The following is an 18,580-nucleotide window of genomic DNA, read 5'->3' on the forward strand; positions in this document are numbered from 1 at the left end:
TCCCTGTTTGTGTTAAGCCGCTGTGTGTTTGAGACTTGTACTGTGAGCATAGCAGGTTTATTCAATCACTTATCTGTATTACCGTACATTTGACTCTCTTCACCCTACCAGACGCACTTCTCAGTCCCTCCACATAGTTTAGTTTTAGTTTAGTTTATTTATTTAGCACATTATAAAAAAGAAAAAAAAAAAAAACAGTGCTAGGAGGGAACGAAGCCCAATGGGCTTGTACAAAGTTCCACTCCCATCTCATTGTTCATAAACAATATGAACGAAGTACATGTAAGCATGGTCTACAAAATAAACTACAAAACAGAATCAGAGACATAAGGCAGACACTATAGCGAAAACATGGAATATTTACACGAGTCAGTAACAAGAACAATCTTATATATATATTTTTTTAGTACAAGAGGGCAAAGGAGAAGAGAATAACATATTAACTGTATATAATGAGTAAAAAGAAACAAGCAGTCATACTAACCGTAGTTGTAAGGGAGAACACAAAACACTGGAAACAAAGAAATAGGGAAAATGTGGCACTGTGCCTTTAAGAGGCGAGCAGGCTAAGGGGCTAAGGCTAAGGGACAGGGCCAGGGCAAAAAGTCAGGGCAGGAACAGGGGCACTGGAGAGGGGGAACAGGGACAGAGGCCCGGGAGGCGGGCTGGAGACAGGGACAGAGAACAGGGTTAAGGCCTTGGACAGGGCGAGGGCCAGAGCTGCTTACAGGGATGGCAGGGTTCCGACGGCGGAAGCCTGGCACGGAGATCCTCCTCGGAAACTGCCGACGGGCAGCGCAGAACACTGGGGTCCCAGAGGACCGGGGCGAAGAGACGCATCCTCCCGTGGAACTAGGAAGCGATGCGCGCCGGCTTGACGTCTGGTCTGGAGTGGGAGCGCGCCGGCTTGACGTCTGGTCTGGAGTGGGAGCGCGCCGGCTTGACGTCTGGAGTGGGAACACCACTCCAGGCCTGGCACGGAGATCTTCCTCGGATGCTGCAGACGGGCAGCGCAGAACACCGGGGTCCCAGGCAACCGGGGCGAAGAGACGCATCCTCCCGTGGAATAGGAAGCGATGCGCGCCGGCTTGACGTCTGGAGTGGGAACACTGGAAAACCTCCCGTAGAGGACCAGAGAGCGCAGACGGTGTCCCACTCCAGGCAAACGGCGACAGGTGGTGATGGCTGGCACGTCGTCTCACGCCGGAGACGTGGCAGGTGATGGTAACGTCCAGGACTCCATGAACACTGAACACAGATAAAGATACAGAGTCCAGAACACCGAACCAGCATACAGAACGACCCGACCAGGACTGGAGGGGAGGTCCAGGTATTTCAAGCCCTCTGGGGCGCTAATCATAAACTAAGAACAGCTGTGAAAGGTAGTCCAAGGGTGGGGGCTGGAGAAGAGCAGAGGATAGTAAAACATCGCAAGGGTGGGGGCTGGTGAGGTGAGGAGACAGGGAATTAAAGGTCCAGGGAACAGGCGAAACCTCACAGGTTTGTTGGATATGAGTGAAATTCTGATGAAAAGATGAAACTATGGAAGGTATAAGGAAGATCTTGCCTATTGTTAATGAACTTGAATATGAATGAGCATGTTTGAAAGGTATTAAGTTTGTCAATTGATAGTAGAGAATATTTGCGGAACAGAGGTGCAGATGGTTCATATCTGGTAGAGTGGGAAATCATCAGGAGGAACCTCTTCTGGATTATGACTAATTTGTTAAGATATGATGGATATGTTGCAGCCCAGACTATATTACAGTAGTTAAGGTAAGGAAATAAAAAGACTGGCTATATGTATGTCTGTCTCTGTCAATCCTGCTGTGATAGAAGTCCATCCCACCACTCCCATGGCTGTCAGGTGTGACTGGTGGACTTCAAGATCTCTATCCTTCTTTTCCCCCTTCTTTTCCGTGACCACTTTTTGCAAAAGCTCTAAGGGGATATTGGCCACAGGTGACCTGTTTGGGATTTGCCTTAAGTCATCATACATGCCTGTCCTCATGGGTAATAGAATGACCCTTGGACGTGGAGAGGCAATTGGACTGCCACCACTGGGGAGTGAGTGACCTCCAGTCCTTCTTCTTTCTATCTGCTGTCAAAAAGCGGTGTTTGGGATTAGCATTGCCATTACGTGTATTTGTGTGTGTTTGTGTTTGTTTGTGAGTATGTAGCTGTTAAATATGTTAAAAACTAAGGGCCAGATTGCCATACAATTTGTTGTGAACATTCATAACCCTAAAGATAGAAACACCATGGTATTGGTCTCTAGTGCCACCATCAGGCACCACTGTGATGTGGTAAATAATAACAAATGTTGACGAGTTCAAATATGTAGGTATTATACTAGATCCCACCCTTATTGTTAAGAAACATAAAAAAAAGATGAGCCATACACTGAAATATAATCTAGGCACTTTTAGATATATCAGAAACTCGGTTACAGTTGAGGCATCACAAATATTTTTTTATACTTTTTTCCCCTCACTTTTCTTATTGTTTGTCATGTTGGTCTCAAGCAAGCAACACAGTCTTTGTTCAACTCTGAGCATAATAAACTGGGGTACAAGGTCAACCTCTAGGGGGCAGTGTAGCATTCCAAAACAAGTTACTGTCTTTGCACAATCACCTTTTTCGTTAAAAGATAAAGGAGTGGAACAGCTCCCCACAGATTTGAAAATCTGCAAAAAATTTCAAACTTTTCTCATTGTCATGATATCTTAATGTACATACAGTAGATGACAATTATTCTGTGCGTGTGTGTGTGTGTGTGTACATGTGTGTGTGTGTGTGTAGAATGTGGCTATGATGTTGTTATGTGATTTTATTATCTATTCATACTTTTTGTATTGCTTAATTGTATAATACATTTTGTATTGTGTATTTCTTGTACGTCTACCTGCCCAGGGACTGCAGACGGAAATGAGCTGATAACTAAATTTGGTGCGATGCATCTCCTCTCATTAATTGAGATTAATGTATGTTGTACATACCTCTAGTCCCTGACAAACTAAACAATAAACTAAGCTAAACTAAACTCTAGTTTCTGTCACATGCAGTAAAATGTTGAGTGTGAAAGTAAGGGCAAAGTGGGGACATAATTAAAGGAGAATACATATTTAATACATATTTGAGTGATGAAAGTCAACAGTATTCCCCTTTAATAATCTCCCCACTTTGCTGTTACTTTCACACTCAACATTTTACTGCATAGATGACAGAAATGAGAGTTGCCGATCGGCTTTAAGCCTTAGCGGAGGTCTGCACTCATGATCTCTCACTGTCTCTGTCTCTACAGACACAAATTCAAGATACATGTTTTCATGTCATACTACAATTAACAAGTAGTCATAATGCTGCACGTCCTTTGAAGTTAAAGGGTTGGATGAAAATAGATGTGTTAGAACTTAGATGTGTGTGCGTGTGTGTGTGTGTGTGTGTGTGTGTGTGTGTGTGTGTGTGTGTGTGTGTGTGTGTGTGTGTGTGTGTGTGTGTGTGTGTGTGTGTGTGTGTGTGTGTGTGTGTGTGTGTGTGTGTGTGTGTGTGTGTGTGTGTGTGTGTGCGTGCGTGCGTGCGTGCGTGTGTGTGTGTGTGTGTGTACCTACCTGATCACAGACACCATGCTACTAAGACACTCAAGAATCCAATAAGCATTCACTTACTCTGGGTTAAACTCAGTTATCCTTATGTTAATTTCTCCATTACCTTAACTGAGTGATAAGCTGTAAACACTTTGCCCTGTAGTAGTAGAGCTATAGAGCACATGACAGGAGCCAGGGTATCTAGCCCTTCCAGACAGCGTGTAAAGCTAAACTGTGCCCAGGGGAAATGCAGACAAGCCCCTACATGTGCCGGCGATGACTTCACAGAGGAATTACAATGACAATGGACCTCCCAAAAATATGTTGTAATGCACAACACTAATCGCTTTCAGCAGGAACCACCACCGCCATGTACTGTAGCAAATAGGGCCACAGCCACGAAGAGAGCTCTCATTACAGTCAAAACCTTAATTAATCTTGTTAGGATGAACTTGGCATCTCCACGCTGTGACGACCTGGGGGTGAACGACTCAGATAGAAGATGAGAAAGAGAGAGCAAGGAGGAGGAGTGAGCAAGGAGGAGAGGAGAGAGCAAGAAGGAGAGAGAGCACGGAGGAGGTGAGCAAAGTCAAGTCAAGTCAAGAGTTTTAATTGTCACGGCATACAGGTATACAATGAAATGCGGGTGGTCTTGCCCGCAACGATGTGCAATACAGTGGTACATATAATAGAATCAAAAGAAGAAACAACATTGTGCAGTAACAGATAGCAGGTAACATGGAGTGACATCTCGGTATCTGTACATAGTTATTTACAGCGCATGTGTGACATGCTAGTTAGCTTTGGTAGTGCAATACACTGTTCCTGTTATCTAATTTAAAGTGTCCTTTCCTTTGGCCATAAGTGTGCGTGTGTGCGACATGAGTGTGTGCCCGCTCATGTTAAAGTGTTAAGTGGCTGCTCGTGTGTGAGCGTGCACAGTGTGCGTGTCGTGTGTGTGTTCATGTGTGCTTGTGTGTGGACAGTTCAATGTTCTGAGCACTCAATGTACATTGTTCATGGCTCTGATGGCCTGGGGGAAGAAGAAGCTGAGCCTAAGCCGCTCTGTCCTAGTAGCTGGGATTTGCAGGCGTCTGCCTGACCTCAGCAGCTGAAACAGGCTGTTATTGGGGTGGTGAGGGTCTTTCATTATCCTGCAGGCTCTGGATTTGCACCTCTTGTTGTATAGAACCTGCAGGGGGGGTAGTGCAATACCCGTGGTACGCTCGGCTGAGCGCACCACTTTCTGTACGGCCTTCTTGTCCTGTGCCGTGCTGTTTCCATACCAGGCAGTGATGTTTCCGGTCAAGATGCTCTCTACAGCTCCTGAGTAGAAGGACTGGAGTATCTTCCCCGATACTCTGAACTTCCTTAACTGTCTCAGGTGGTAGAGACGCTGTTTCGCCTTCTTTACTACTGTGCCTATGTGTGTTGACCATGTCAGGTCCTCTGAGATGTGGACCCCCAGGTACTTGAAGCTGCTCACCCTGGAGGAGGAGAGCAAGGAGAGGGGGAGAGCAATGAGGAGGAGAGAGCAAGGAGGAGGAGAGCATGGAGGAGGAGAGAACAAGGAGGAGGAGAGAGCAGGAAGGATGGGAGAGCAATGAGGAAGAGAGAGCGTGGAGGAGGAGAGAGTGTGGAGGAGGAGAAGAGAGTCTGGAGGAGGGAGGAATTGAAGGTTCTGTCCCTCTGTGTTGTGTTTACTTGTACACTGTAATGTAGGTCAGAACCAAGCAGATTGTCAGGGTTCTGAATGGGTCAGATCTGTTCCCCCTTGATTTACCCAGATCAATGAACCTACTTGCCCAGTGATCTGGGATTCCAACCAACCAGCCCACACAACATCGATCTCCAGCAGGAAGTGGGACGTGCCTGGCATAATTAGACTAGATAATAGGCCTAGCATACCGATCTGATGTCCGCTGCATGCATCTCACAAACAACAATGCCATAGCAACTGATAACTCTGGGGGAAACTACTAGACTGATGCAAGGGGGATTGGAAGGGGAAAAGCTTAGCATGGACAACATTGTCTTGAGGCATTCATGTGGCTATGTTATCATGGTTTAATGTGCGACGAGGAAATGTGAAGAATTACATTTATTCTGTATAAAGCGCTTCCATCACCACTGCAGTCCTCTCCTGGCTGTTAGTGAACGTCTCAAGGCTGTTAGCGACCCTCTCCTGTCTGTCCAGCATTGCCTGGACTGTGTTGCCAGTTGCCACCGCTGGTGGATGGGGGGCAGCGGTGTACTTGTGCTGTATGATGATGACAATACATTTGAATCAAATAAAATGTACAGCGCTGGTGGACGGGGGGCAGCCTGACCGTCCACCTGCGGTCAATGAGCATAATGTCACAACTCAACAACTTGTGTATCAAAAATTTTGTTTATCCGACTTGATAGGCCATTCACATGCTACATCTGCCTGACTTACCTGACACCATATGAATGCAGTAATAGTAGGCTAATTTGAGATGAGTTGGATCTGCACAGTTTAATCCATCACCTTGCTAAGCACATTGCATGACGGTTAGAATTTCGGGTGACTAGCTCTGGAAACCCAATTGCATGAGCCTCTGAAAAGTCTCTGTCGAGACAAAAGAAACATGGGCCCGGGACAAAAGTAACGGTTGGATAAATGGACCACAAAACAAGTAAGTAGTTAACATTCTTGGCATATATCGCTCATTAATGCATAAATTAGTCCAAGCAAAGTTTCAACTTAATTATAATTTTACTATTTGTTAAATGTAGCAAATGTATACAATTGGTCCATGCATCTACTTATGGTATAATCACCATTTTCTCTAATCAGACTATGGTGTACAAGAAAAATCTGTTAATTTCACATCCCACTGTGATTGTAATTTGAGACACAGATCATCAGCATCATTATGGGGCAAAGTGACAGCATGTGACTTTCTTCCCCCCCTGTCTCCTAGCACCAAAGATAGGCTAGCATGATAAATGAAACCTTCACTGATACTACAGATAGGTCTAACAGATTAAATGCATTCACAATCTTCAACAAATAAACAATACCTTAAAAACACTTCCGTTTTGTATTTTTTACTTAGGAAGAGAAAGAAACTGTGAAAAAGTAGCATGACGTGAAAAAAAAATCGATTGCAATATTGGTTGGACCCGGCCACGTGAGCGGATCGGCGCGGGCGAGAAATCCGCTCTTCGCTCTTTAAAGCTTGGTCCGCTCCGCTAATCGCTCATGTTGACCCCGCCCCCAAGTCGCTCTCCGCTCGCTCACCGCTCACCTTGAATCGAGCGCTCCCCGCGCCACATCGCTCGGCAGATTTTTATTTTTTTTGGAGCATGGTGTAAATTAGCTCAAACTACAACAGTCTACACCCCCTGGGCCCCTTAACAATTGTTTGTATTGAGCCGCATTGTAATTGTACCCATTCTGCAATGTTAAATAACGTTGTTTATCCATTCACTAGCTCTATTAAGCGATGATAGCTAGCCTAGCCACAATGCTATGGTCGCTGCCATTAACGTTAGCATGTAAGCTAACGACAACAACAATGGCGTCAAAACTTTTTCTAACAGGATGTGAGTGACAAAGCCTGAACAGGATATCACAGGTTCACCCTTCTCATTGGTTGAAAATGGCCTTCATGTTTGTACATCGCCATCTGTTGCTTTGGCATTGTACTACATGTATATTACATCAGTGTTAAACCACTGTGAGCGGCCTGGAGTGGATTGGAGTGGAGGAGAACTCTCGCTCCGGACGTCGCGCCGACCCATTTTAAAACCCACTCCTCGCTCACGTCAAAACCGCCCGCTCCGCTCCCCGCGCCGCACACGCGCCGCGCCGCTCACGTGCACAGACCGGACTGCTTTTCGGGGCCTACATCATGTGGACTTCTGTGCAATGTCTATATCACAAACAATACATGTATCAAACCCTAAAGGTCATCACCTGTATAAGGATATTAATATTCTTTATTGCCGGTGTAGTCAACTCTGTGCGGTCCAACTTGAGGCTTGCTTGCCTGTATATTTGAATACCGCTTATGTCACAAATGTATCATTACTAAATACTTATATGTCCCTATGCCATAAATGTCATGTATGTTGTGTATGTCATAAATGTCTATATGAATTGAAAATGGGGGACCCTGATGGAAACAAGACAAACGTCTTTCTCAGGTCTGCATCCCCTTAACAATTGTATGTATTGAGCCGTACTGTATTGTACCCATTCTGCAATCAGTTAAATAAAGTTTTCATTCATTCATTCATGACTATCTATTTTGATCTCAAACAAGCCTGTTGTCTTAATTTTGGAGACGCAAGGGGAAAGTTAACAGCCCTTGCTAACCATGAACATGGAGTTGTTTTTGTTGATAAAGCAAGTTTTGTTTGGAAAGGCTTCCTTTGTGTCGTAATGCAGTTCAACAGAACTCCCGTGGGTCCGACCCAGTGGTACACAATTCTCCCTCTTTCTCATTCATTAAAATATTACATTTATGGTTCTCTCTCTCTCTCTCTCTCTCTCTCTCTCTCTCTCTCTCTCTCTCTCTCTCTCTCTCTCTCTCTCTCTCTCTCTCTCTGTCTCTCTCTCTCTCTCCTAGAGGCTACACTTTTTCGTCATGACTGATAGTCATTAAGGCATTAAGGCAGGCCGGATTAGTTTTTTTGGTTACATGTGGGTATGACAGACTGGGCCAGAGACAGGTTGAATATTACTGTGAACACCAGTGCCAGTTGGTCAGTGCATGACTCTAAGGACCTTTCCAGCAATTACCATCTGGTCCTGCTGCCTTCCTGGTGTTCACTGGCTTAAACAACCTTCTCACGTCATGCTCAGAAGGTCTCCCCTTGCTGAATGCTGACAGCCTCTGCTTCAGCTGCATTAGCTTGTTGGCTATGGCTAGCCTTAAAGTATGCATAAAAGGTGTTGTGCTCATCCGAGGGGGGGGGGGGGGGGCTTTATAGTCTGTCATTGATCTTAGACCCTGACACATGCTTCTGGAATCACCCTTCTAGAATAGTCTTCTCCCCATAATTCCTTTTTGCCTCCCCCACTGCTTCCTTTACATTGTATGATGCTGCTTTATAATTGCCCATGTCTCTAACCCTGAGTTCCATTAATCTATCGTGTGGTCAAAGGTCTAAACAGAGTTGGCCTAAATAATTTGCCTTGAACACTGATAATTGATGACCCAATAAAAGCAAACAGAACATTGTGTGCGGTTAGGTTAAGTAAGTTATATTGAGTAATCACGTTTGACAGATCTGAGTCATGAAAACTTTTAAATATTCATAAAGGACACTAATAATAGAATAACAGCATGGCCTCAGTTATATAAATACAACCGTGCTGCTGTGGGATGTGCCGCTTGGCAAGTCATTAAAAAGGTAGGTAACTTTTTTCTTGTTAAGGAGACAATGGGTCTCATTCACCAAAGGACTTAAGACAAAAGTTAAGAGCAAACTTCATCGTAGCTCCACTTGAGACCTTTTCGGGCCGATTTTGGGATTCACGAATTGTCCCTTCTCGGGGATTCACTCGTAGCTAAGAGCAGGATTTAGGAGCGATGAAGAGCAGTCGTAAGTCGGATAGACTGGTGTCCGCCGTGTTCTTAAGGGCTTTATTTGGGAGGAATCATGGTGATTGCGTTCACGTTGATTCTACAGAAATCCTTGGAATTAAATAATCCTAATGAAAAATACGACAATATTTGTATGATAACAAATTACGTTTTACATTTACAGTCATGCCTCAACGACGCATTGTGATGTCCGAAAATAAATAAAAGCACTACACCAACACTGCAAATGACAGTGGATAAATAAATAAGAACTAAACCCAATCGCTTGTTGCACGCTCCTGGCCACCAGCCTCAGCACACACACGCACATGCACGCACACACACGCGTACTGTATAGCCTATGTGCGTAATGAATGAACAGTAGGCTTATATAATTCTAATGACTTGTTTTATTAGGAGATCGCAGATACTATATGCGCTGCCCTATAGTAGTAAAGGCTTCCACAGAGGTCCACGCAGACTCAAAGCGGACGTCCGCAGGGTCGTGCACCAGTGTCACACAAAAGGCTGCCCGGTGTGTTGGTTGACATTGACCTGCATTAAATGTAGTAAACTGGCATGAGAAATGTAGGAAATTGGTAAGTGGTGGTGGTGGTACGCTTGACTATGAAACCTCAAACGACTGCGGACATGCCGTGCGGATTCTGGTCCGCTCACAGTACGCCCGAGTCCGACTCTGTGGAAGCCTTTACTACTATAGGGCTGTGCATACAGTATCTGCGTTCTCCTAATAAAACAAGTCATTCGAATAATATAAGCCTACTGTTCATTCATTACGCACGTAGGCTATACAGTACGCGTGTGTGTGCGATAAGGCAGGTGGCCAGGAGCGTGCAACAAGACAGTATACATATATGGAATATTAATACAGTCTATTCCACTATAGCTATAGTGTGCTGTATGATGACAATTAATACATTTGAATCAAATCTAATTTTGATCCGTCGCAAATCGCTTTCATGCTACTTATTGATCACAGATGCAATGCTGACCCTCTCGCTTCCGTTTTGCACACAGCCCTGGCCTTGTAAGGAGCTGGCAGGGCGTATCTGTATGCAAATTCAGGTGTACGAGAACCAGTTTGAGAATGAGTGATGTACTTCATTCAGGGGATCGCAGCTGCGATCATTTTGGAAACCCTCTCCACGCGTTGATGAATCGGGGGTAACTGTTGTAGGTTCTCTTACGAACTTCCAACGAGTTTGTCGTAAGAGGAAACTTACGACAATGTTGTTGAATGAGGTCCACTATGTTTTATCTTACAAAAGCATGGGTCAAGCAGAGGGGTTGCAGAATGTCACCAACGCCAGAAGTAGAGCTGCAGGCTGCGTGTAGGGATTGTTGATTACTGACGGGGCCTCTTCCTCTTTTCCTCTTTTACTTTTTACCGTATGAAGCACATTCTCAGGGGCTCAAACAGAACCAAGCATTTCACTGTAATGTACATGTATTTTATACGTGACAAATAAAAACAAACTTGAACTTGAACCTGCCAAATACCAGCTCAACAATGGGACAACATGCGATACCACACGCTATCTGACAAGAATCGACACTCAAAGGAGTCGCTTAGGTGTGCCGATGGAGAGCATTTCTGTGTTAGCATACAACAGTGGGCTGATAGCCATCCTGAGAGAGAGAGAGAGAGAGAGAGAGAGAGAGAGAGAGAGAGAGAGAGAGAGAGAGAGAGAGAGAGAGAGAGAGAGAGAGAGAGAGACCAACATTTCTTTCTCCCACATCACAGATGGGGAGCAGATGGAAGCAGCTAGCGCTCTCACACCCACGCCAACCCTGCTGACGCAGGGATGAAAAAGGAGCTCAATACACCTAATTGACAGCACCTTGTCGCTAAAGGAGCAGCAGTTTAGGAGCAGTGGAGTCCCTTGTGGAATGAATAAATAGCAGAGTGACATTGATTGGAGCTGAGCTGATCCCGGTGTGGCTGTGGGATAGACGCTGAAGGGATTCAGCATGTGCAAAACCTCTTCTTGTATTTTCACTTATTGTATTTTCTTCAGATTTTTCAGTGTATGTTCATCAAGATCTGATCTAGATACGATAATGTTGACATTCATTGGAATGGGATGTCTAGAAATTAGACAATGCATTATGAGTCATTGTTTGCCTTGTACAAACTTTACATACTGTGAAGGGTAGGCCTAGAGAAAGATGTAGTGTGGATGTATGCCTCATATCTTTTTGATTGAATTCATTCAATCAATTCATTAATTCATCGAAATGAATCGCATTTTAAACACATATCAATATTTAATGCGAAAAGCAAAATGTTTAAATTCAAATGGATTTTGGTATACGAGTGAATCAATGAATATACAATATACATACGTTTAAGCAGCAAAATCTTGTTTATTAGCTACTACACAGACCAACAGTCAGATCAATGCAATTTTTCAAGTGCAGCAATCTTAGGAATAATATATATATATATAGCGCAAAGGACCTTTTCTCTTTTGAAACGTAACATTCAGAAGTTTCTTACACAATAAAGAAAAATCACTTTGAGTGCAAATTAAATAGAGTAAGAGAGGTTTGAACACACTGAAGTAAAAGTTGTGTGTACTCACATTTCTGTTTAGTTGTTGCCAGATGCCTGTTTTTAAGTTCCAACTGAGAGGTAGGAGCTGGGAAACATAACGGTTCCATAGTATAGTCATACAGGTCCAAAGTTTATGAATATCCCACAGAAATTTTTTATTTCACAAAGGTTTTTGTAATGTGTGTACCGCAATAATTCAGTGTGATTATCCAAAATGGCCGTCCACTGCCTTTATTTCGCCTTTCGAGTCAAAACAAAGGACTTCTTCATCTTCTTGTGTCACCTTCTCCCACTCTGACCGCCCGTCTGGGATCGCTTTCGGAGCAGACGCTCCTTGGCTACAATGATGGTCAATAATTTTTGCCATCAGCGGTGACTGGTCAGTTCCATTCACAACCACAATCACAGTGGGGTGATGAGCGAAAGGCAGCAAATTCAACTTTCCAACAATATATTGGTTGATCGGCGAAAACGCAGCCCAGAACCGACAGACAAGAGCAAAGTGTCACGACTTGCGATGAAATGCTTATTTTTTATTACGTAAAAAAAATTCTGTAGTTAATTAATCGAAATGAACGCGATAAAGCCCCAGCCCTAATTTATACTAGGTATATCCTGCACATATGAGTCAGACCTGAGGTCATGGCTACAGACACCATCTTCAAATGAGTCAGACCTGAGGACATGGCTACAGACACCATCTTCAAAGCCCAGCAGACAGGCGGTAGAGTGAGAGTAATGTCAACCTGAGGACTGGAGAGGTAGGATTCTTTCTGCTGTTCCCACAGACTCAATCAATTATTACTGGATGTGTAAAAGATAATTTTTATATTGACATCTTGACATGGTTCCATTACCTCTGTGGAGAAATTGAGCTGCCCTCCCTGAATTGCCAGCAAATGTCACCAACTGCTCATATAGTGCTTTGAGTTTGAGCATGAATGGAAATATAAATAAAATTGTGTAAATTCCATAGCAATGTAGACAAGGTCTTTTTATCTGGGCACATAGCATAATATACCCAACGTTGATCCCAATTACTGTTTTTTTTTGGCGAACTCATCAAAGTCAATGGGGAGCAAAATGCGACCATTTCAAAGTTGTCACACAGGGACACAGAAACTTGGTGAGTGACTTCTCAAGTGGGTTACATGGGGGTAATATGTATATTCGACCATATGGTGAAAACTAAGTGAAGTTTTGCTTTAATCTTCACAATCAGACCCACTATACTAGCTGGCTACATGTGGCAACAAGCAAACCAGATGATGATCCGAATGCTTTGAAACTAATTAAACTCACCACCTCACATTACATTTCACTCTAAAAGTGACTTGCATGCATGGCTAATTAACAATAATTGCTTATGGCATGTCGAACTAACAGAGGTATATAATGTTATAGCTGATATGATATGACTTGCTACAAAGGGTGATAGCTAACATGTGGGCTAACGTTAGGTAACGTTTGGATGGATGCTAATTAGCTAACCTAAGCACATCGCATTGTCGAGATTAACTTTAGCAAGAAGAATACAAGCATAGTCTTATTCTTATGTAGTTGTGGACAGCTAGCGAAGAAAGTATTTCTTTGTTGCAAAATATGTTAGTTAACATTTTTAATCTTGGTTGCTAAAATATTAGTTATGGAAAACAATAACTTTCTTACCCGTTAGCTGCTGGTGCTGACTTCAGTTGCTGCTTAAAATCAGCTGACAGACAGGCAAACGTGAGGCGAGATGCTCGGTTTGCGCTAGATTTCTATTATAAGAGGGAAGGCAACGCGTTGTGCAACATAACAGAAAACCATGCACCTCAGACAGACAGGCATTCAAATATAAATTTTTATTTATAATATTATTAATTGTTAAAATTATTCATTTTTCTTATCCACTTTTTCTCCTCCTATTTTTCTTGTATTTTCCTCCCATCCCATGGTCGTTGCGCACATTTGCCCCCTACTTGCTGGTCTAGGGAGCCCTGAAGTCTATCACATGCTTCCTCCGATACATACAGCCAGCAGCCTCTTTTCACCTGGCAGCGAGGACTCTCATTGGGTGAGTGTAACGCGTGGGAGGGCACACTACCTCACCCAGATCCCTGCCTCGCTGTGCAGGCGCCCTGACTGACCTGTAGGAGTCGCTGTTTACAATGACCAGATTACCACCCACCGGCTTCCCTCCCGCTGACACTGCCAATTGTGTCAGTATGACGACCGGCCAAGCCGGAGGCACCGCTGACTTCGATACCAGTGTCTCTGTGGTGGTAGACAGATGTTTAGTCCGCTGCGCCACCCAGCTGCTTGTTAAAATGATTCTTGATGAGGACCATGGGCATTGCCCTTTACAAAAAATTAAAAATAATAAAATGTTCATCTTAAAAAAAATAAAAAAATGTTTAAGGGTACCTTGGTCATCAAGGTGCACATGGGCAAGTGCTTGGGCACCCAAAGCCCCCCCCCCCCCCCCCCCCTCTGCACGTGACTGATCAGAAGTACATCTGGGTGCTTTCTTTCCCCCCCCCGAAGTACCCAGATATTTTGGGGAAAACACAGACACCATTCCTATAGAAATGGTCGGCAGAACACGTACATTGTTTGAAACGTTTGTTTTGTTAGAGCATAAAGTTATGTCAAGCAATTAAATTCGTGCCAATGTGAAAAGTTACGTTTGATACATTTTCACTCTTCCTTGTGTTATTTCCTGTCAGCTGCAGGATATATCCTCATTTCCCTATCTAGATATATGAATATTACGCTTGTGAATCTCTAAGTGACCTAAAACTAATGTAATTTCTGGGCAATGATGGTCTTCAGTGATTTATACGTGTGTGTTTTGTCCTAAAGTTGTAGTTCATGAACAAACATCTAATCCCTGTTTATTACCATCACTACTCCACTGGAGTCCTTCAAGTCCTTCTATAGTATTATAGAGAAAATATTTCTAACTAGACTAACATATAACCTTCTATTCACCTACCTAATGAACCCGTTGGCAATGTAATTTGATACGTCGTGGCTAATCGCACATTCAAAACCATAGAAATGTTCCCCGTCATCAGCAGTTTCTGAGGCGAGCTTCGCCCCTGTCAAGAACATACATCAATTCAATTAGATTATGCTAATAGAATTCCATCTCGTAATTACATCCAACACCTGCCATCGACAGTCGTGCTACTTCAATATTCCACTGTAGTCACAATGTATAGAAACACAGACAAAAGCAATTCCTAAAAGAGATTGAACAAAGCGCCATACAATGGAATTTGCATGTGATTTCGTGCTCTGACCCTAATAACATGTCAGAATTGAATGAGAAATCAATCCATCTCCAAGGCCTTGCAGTAGGGCTATTATGATCTTCTAGGCTTGCTTTCTGTCATCAGAATGGTTAACAGTTCTCTGTCCTTAGAAACTGACAAACAATGAAGTCTTTCAAAATTACCGGCCTTTAATCTTGAAGCTGTGTCTTAATTTTTTATTAACATAAATAATTATATTTACATAGTTTTCTTAATGTCTTGGTTTACACATGAGCCAACTGAAACTTATTTGTATTGTATATTCTAATTTACCTTTGGCACAACATTTATTTCATAACATTTCTATTTCTATTTAACCTTTATTCAACAGATTCTTATTCACATACATAAAATAATAATATATTTTATTCATCATCAATGCACAAGAATAAACCATGTGAGCAATGCAAGACAACGACACTGCTTCATATAAGACACTGGATTGATTATTGGGATGCAAAACAACAGTGTGTGTCTGTCTGTTATACTGATAATTGTATTAAGTTTAATTAGTTTAATTAGCAAGTTGCAACCGTCAAGTTGCACCGTCTGGAAAAATATAGGATGAATACAGACAATTCTAGGGTCTTTTATAGTGATTTCAGTTAACTTTGTGTAGAAAAATTGTTTCTAAAGATGTATCGTTGCTATGGAATTTCAAATGGAGTAGGCTATCAACCAGCTTGGCAATGCAAACAAATGACGTATTAGAATAATTTAACGTACCAACGTATCAACATGACCTACTCCGCGGACAACGTTATGTGTGATTTAACATACCCGTTAACTATAAACGAGTGGATAGATATAGAGGACGGGCCTACATCTAACGGTATTCATAAAAACAGCATTATTGGCAAATTGCCAATCCAACGAAAGATGAGCTGGACATGCTGCAATTAATCCTCTTCAACACCACCACGATGGCCTGGGCATTGAACTGGAACTGTCCGAGGTGCTGATGACTTTTTCCAACGTTCGCTTGCATTAGACTCTATATCTATCCACTCGTTTATAGTTAACGGGTACGCTAACATTGTCCGCGGAGTAGGATATTGACAGTTTCCGTTTGATGAATACTGCGGCATGGTCATGCTGGACCTACAAAAGGCCTTCGACACTGTCAATCACACCATTCTGATTGACAAGCTAAAAGCAATTGGTTTTGATAGTTTATCAGTGAGCTGGATACAATCCTACCTGGAGGGGAGGGAACAGATGGTGGAAGTAAACGGTACCCTATCCCCCCCCCTCACAGTGAGCTGTGGTGTTCCACAAAGAAGCATACTAGGACCGCTACTATTCCTAATTTATGCAAATGACATGTCGTCAGCTTGTGACTGCAACTTGTTCCTGTTTGCGGACGACTCAGCCCTGCTGGTCTCTGACAAGAACAAGTTACAGGTTGAAAAAGCCCTCAGCTCGGAACTAGGCAAAATCTGCATATGGCTCGCCGACAACAAACTATCATTACACATGGGCAAAACAGAGTCCATTCTCTTCGGTTCAAATAACAAACTCAGCAAGACCGACGGCTTCTCGGTTGCAGTGGGTGACAATATTATCACAAGGAAAGATGAAATTACCTACCTGGGTTCCATCCTAGAGGCTAATCTTTCCTGTGACAAAATGGCATCCAATGTAATAAAAAAAGTCAACCAACGAACGCGATTCTTGTACCGGATCTCCTCTCTGGTAAACAAGAATACCCTGAAGACTCTAGCAGGAGCACTCATTCAAGGGTACTACGACTATGCTTGCACCTCATGGTACCAAAGCACCTCAAAGGCACTAAAAAACAAATTACAAACATCTCAAAACAAGCTAGTCAGACTACTGCTTGACCTAACTCCTAGAACCCACCTCACCCCTGCCCACTTTGACAACCTAGGATGGCTTAGAGTAGACGACAGAGTACAGCAACTTGCAATGGGCCTGGTCTACAAGATACACTACGCGACCAAGGTACCCATGTACATGTCAAAATACTTCCCAAAGGTCAGTGAATACCACGATCACAACACCAGAGGGAGCTCCACAAATCATGTAAAACCCAGATTCGGCTCAAACAAGGGACTAAACACGTTTCGCAATTATGCCACATCAATGTGGAACGCCCTACCTAAAGCTGTAAAACACTCTCAAAAAACACCTACGTGAGACTGCAATTCGAAACTGGCCCCTACAAATGTCCTAACCTAGTTGTACAGTAAATGACCAAGAAAGGCTTTGTCAGTATTCCAATGTACAGTGTAAAATGTGTGTGTGTCCCCTACCCAACCCCCCCCCCCCCCCCCCACCTCCAATGTACAGCCCTCACCCAACCCACCCAACCCCACCCCACCCACCCAACCTCCTCCAATGTACAGTTTCTACGCCAAATGTATATACACTCTTTTTCTGGACACTTTTGTATCACAAACAGTACTGTATTTGCAAATCTGATATGTCATAAATGTATAGATGTAGCAGTACTGTCTATCTGTATGTCATGTATGTCATATATGTTATGATGAATTGAAAATGGGGGACCCTGATGTAAACAAGACGAAAGTCTTTCTCTGGTCTGCATCCCCTTAACAATTGTATGTATTGAGCTGTACTGTACTGTACCCATTCTGCAATCTGTTAATAAACTTTTCAATCAATCAATCAATCAATCAATCAATCAATCAATCAATCAATGAATGTCAGTTTAAACTTTCTACAACATTCTAAAGCCAGCGCTGTGGTATATTCATGGTGATTTAACCATGAGTGTATCATTAATATATTTTTTACGCAGGGACAGTGCACATTAATCAACATCTTCAGTTTCCACATCAATGTAAATGTGCCAGAATTAGCTAATGAGCTAGTTTTCATCTGAATGTCTTTATGTGTGGGAGGAAACCAGAGTACCCAGAGGAAACCCACGTGAACACAGGGAGAACATGCAAACTCAACACAGAATTGCCCCCTGCTGGGGTTCGAACTAGGGATGCGCGATATTGCTTTTTTGACACCGATACCGATAACTTTATGCTCCTCAAGCCGATAACCGATATCGATAACCGATATTTATTGTATTATAAAAAAAAATTAATGTATATATTTTTTTTTATCAAAATCTTTTTTTTCAACATGAAACAAAACATATCACAATACAATAATAATACATAAAAAAACTTCCCAGGACAATAACTTAACACCAACTTAAATGTGACCTAACCAGACAACAGAAACAAAAGCCAAGACAACAGTTTTGACTGATAAAGTGACCATATTTATTTTTCCAAATGAAAATTCACAATCCGTCAACAGCTTGTGGTGCATCCAACCTAAGATGCTCGAAGCTTTTTGTTCTTCTTTTTTCAAAGCGGAGCCTTGAAAAAGAGGCTTTGAGTGGACACATCACCACCTTACATCACCACCACAACAACGGTGTTGGGGGCCCGCGACGACTCCGCGAGCACGCTTGTACCTATTGACGAGTCGTTTGCTAAATTAAAGAAGTTTGACAGAAATGACCCAATGGCTCAAGCCGCTAGCTTTTAAGCAGTCATTGGTGGTGCA

General features: G+C 43.0%; 1 protein-coding gene across 2 annotated transcripts in view; it reads left to right on the forward strand.

Annotated features, from left to right (window-relative positions):
• Window positions 1-18,580, forward strand: part of tspan4a (tetraspanin 4a) — a gene marked incomplete at its 5' end in the record, with an annotated part of 316,465 nt that overhangs the window by 75,679 nt on the left and 222,206 nt on the right. The window lies entirely within an intron of this gene.

The sequence above is a fragment of the Notolepis coatsorum genome (assembly GCF_963971535.1).
Source record: "Notolepis coatsorum genome assembly, chromosome: 20".
Classification (NCBI taxonomy): domain Eukaryota; kingdom Metazoa; phylum Chordata; class Actinopteri; order Aulopiformes; family Paralepididae; genus Notolepis; species Notolepis coatsorum.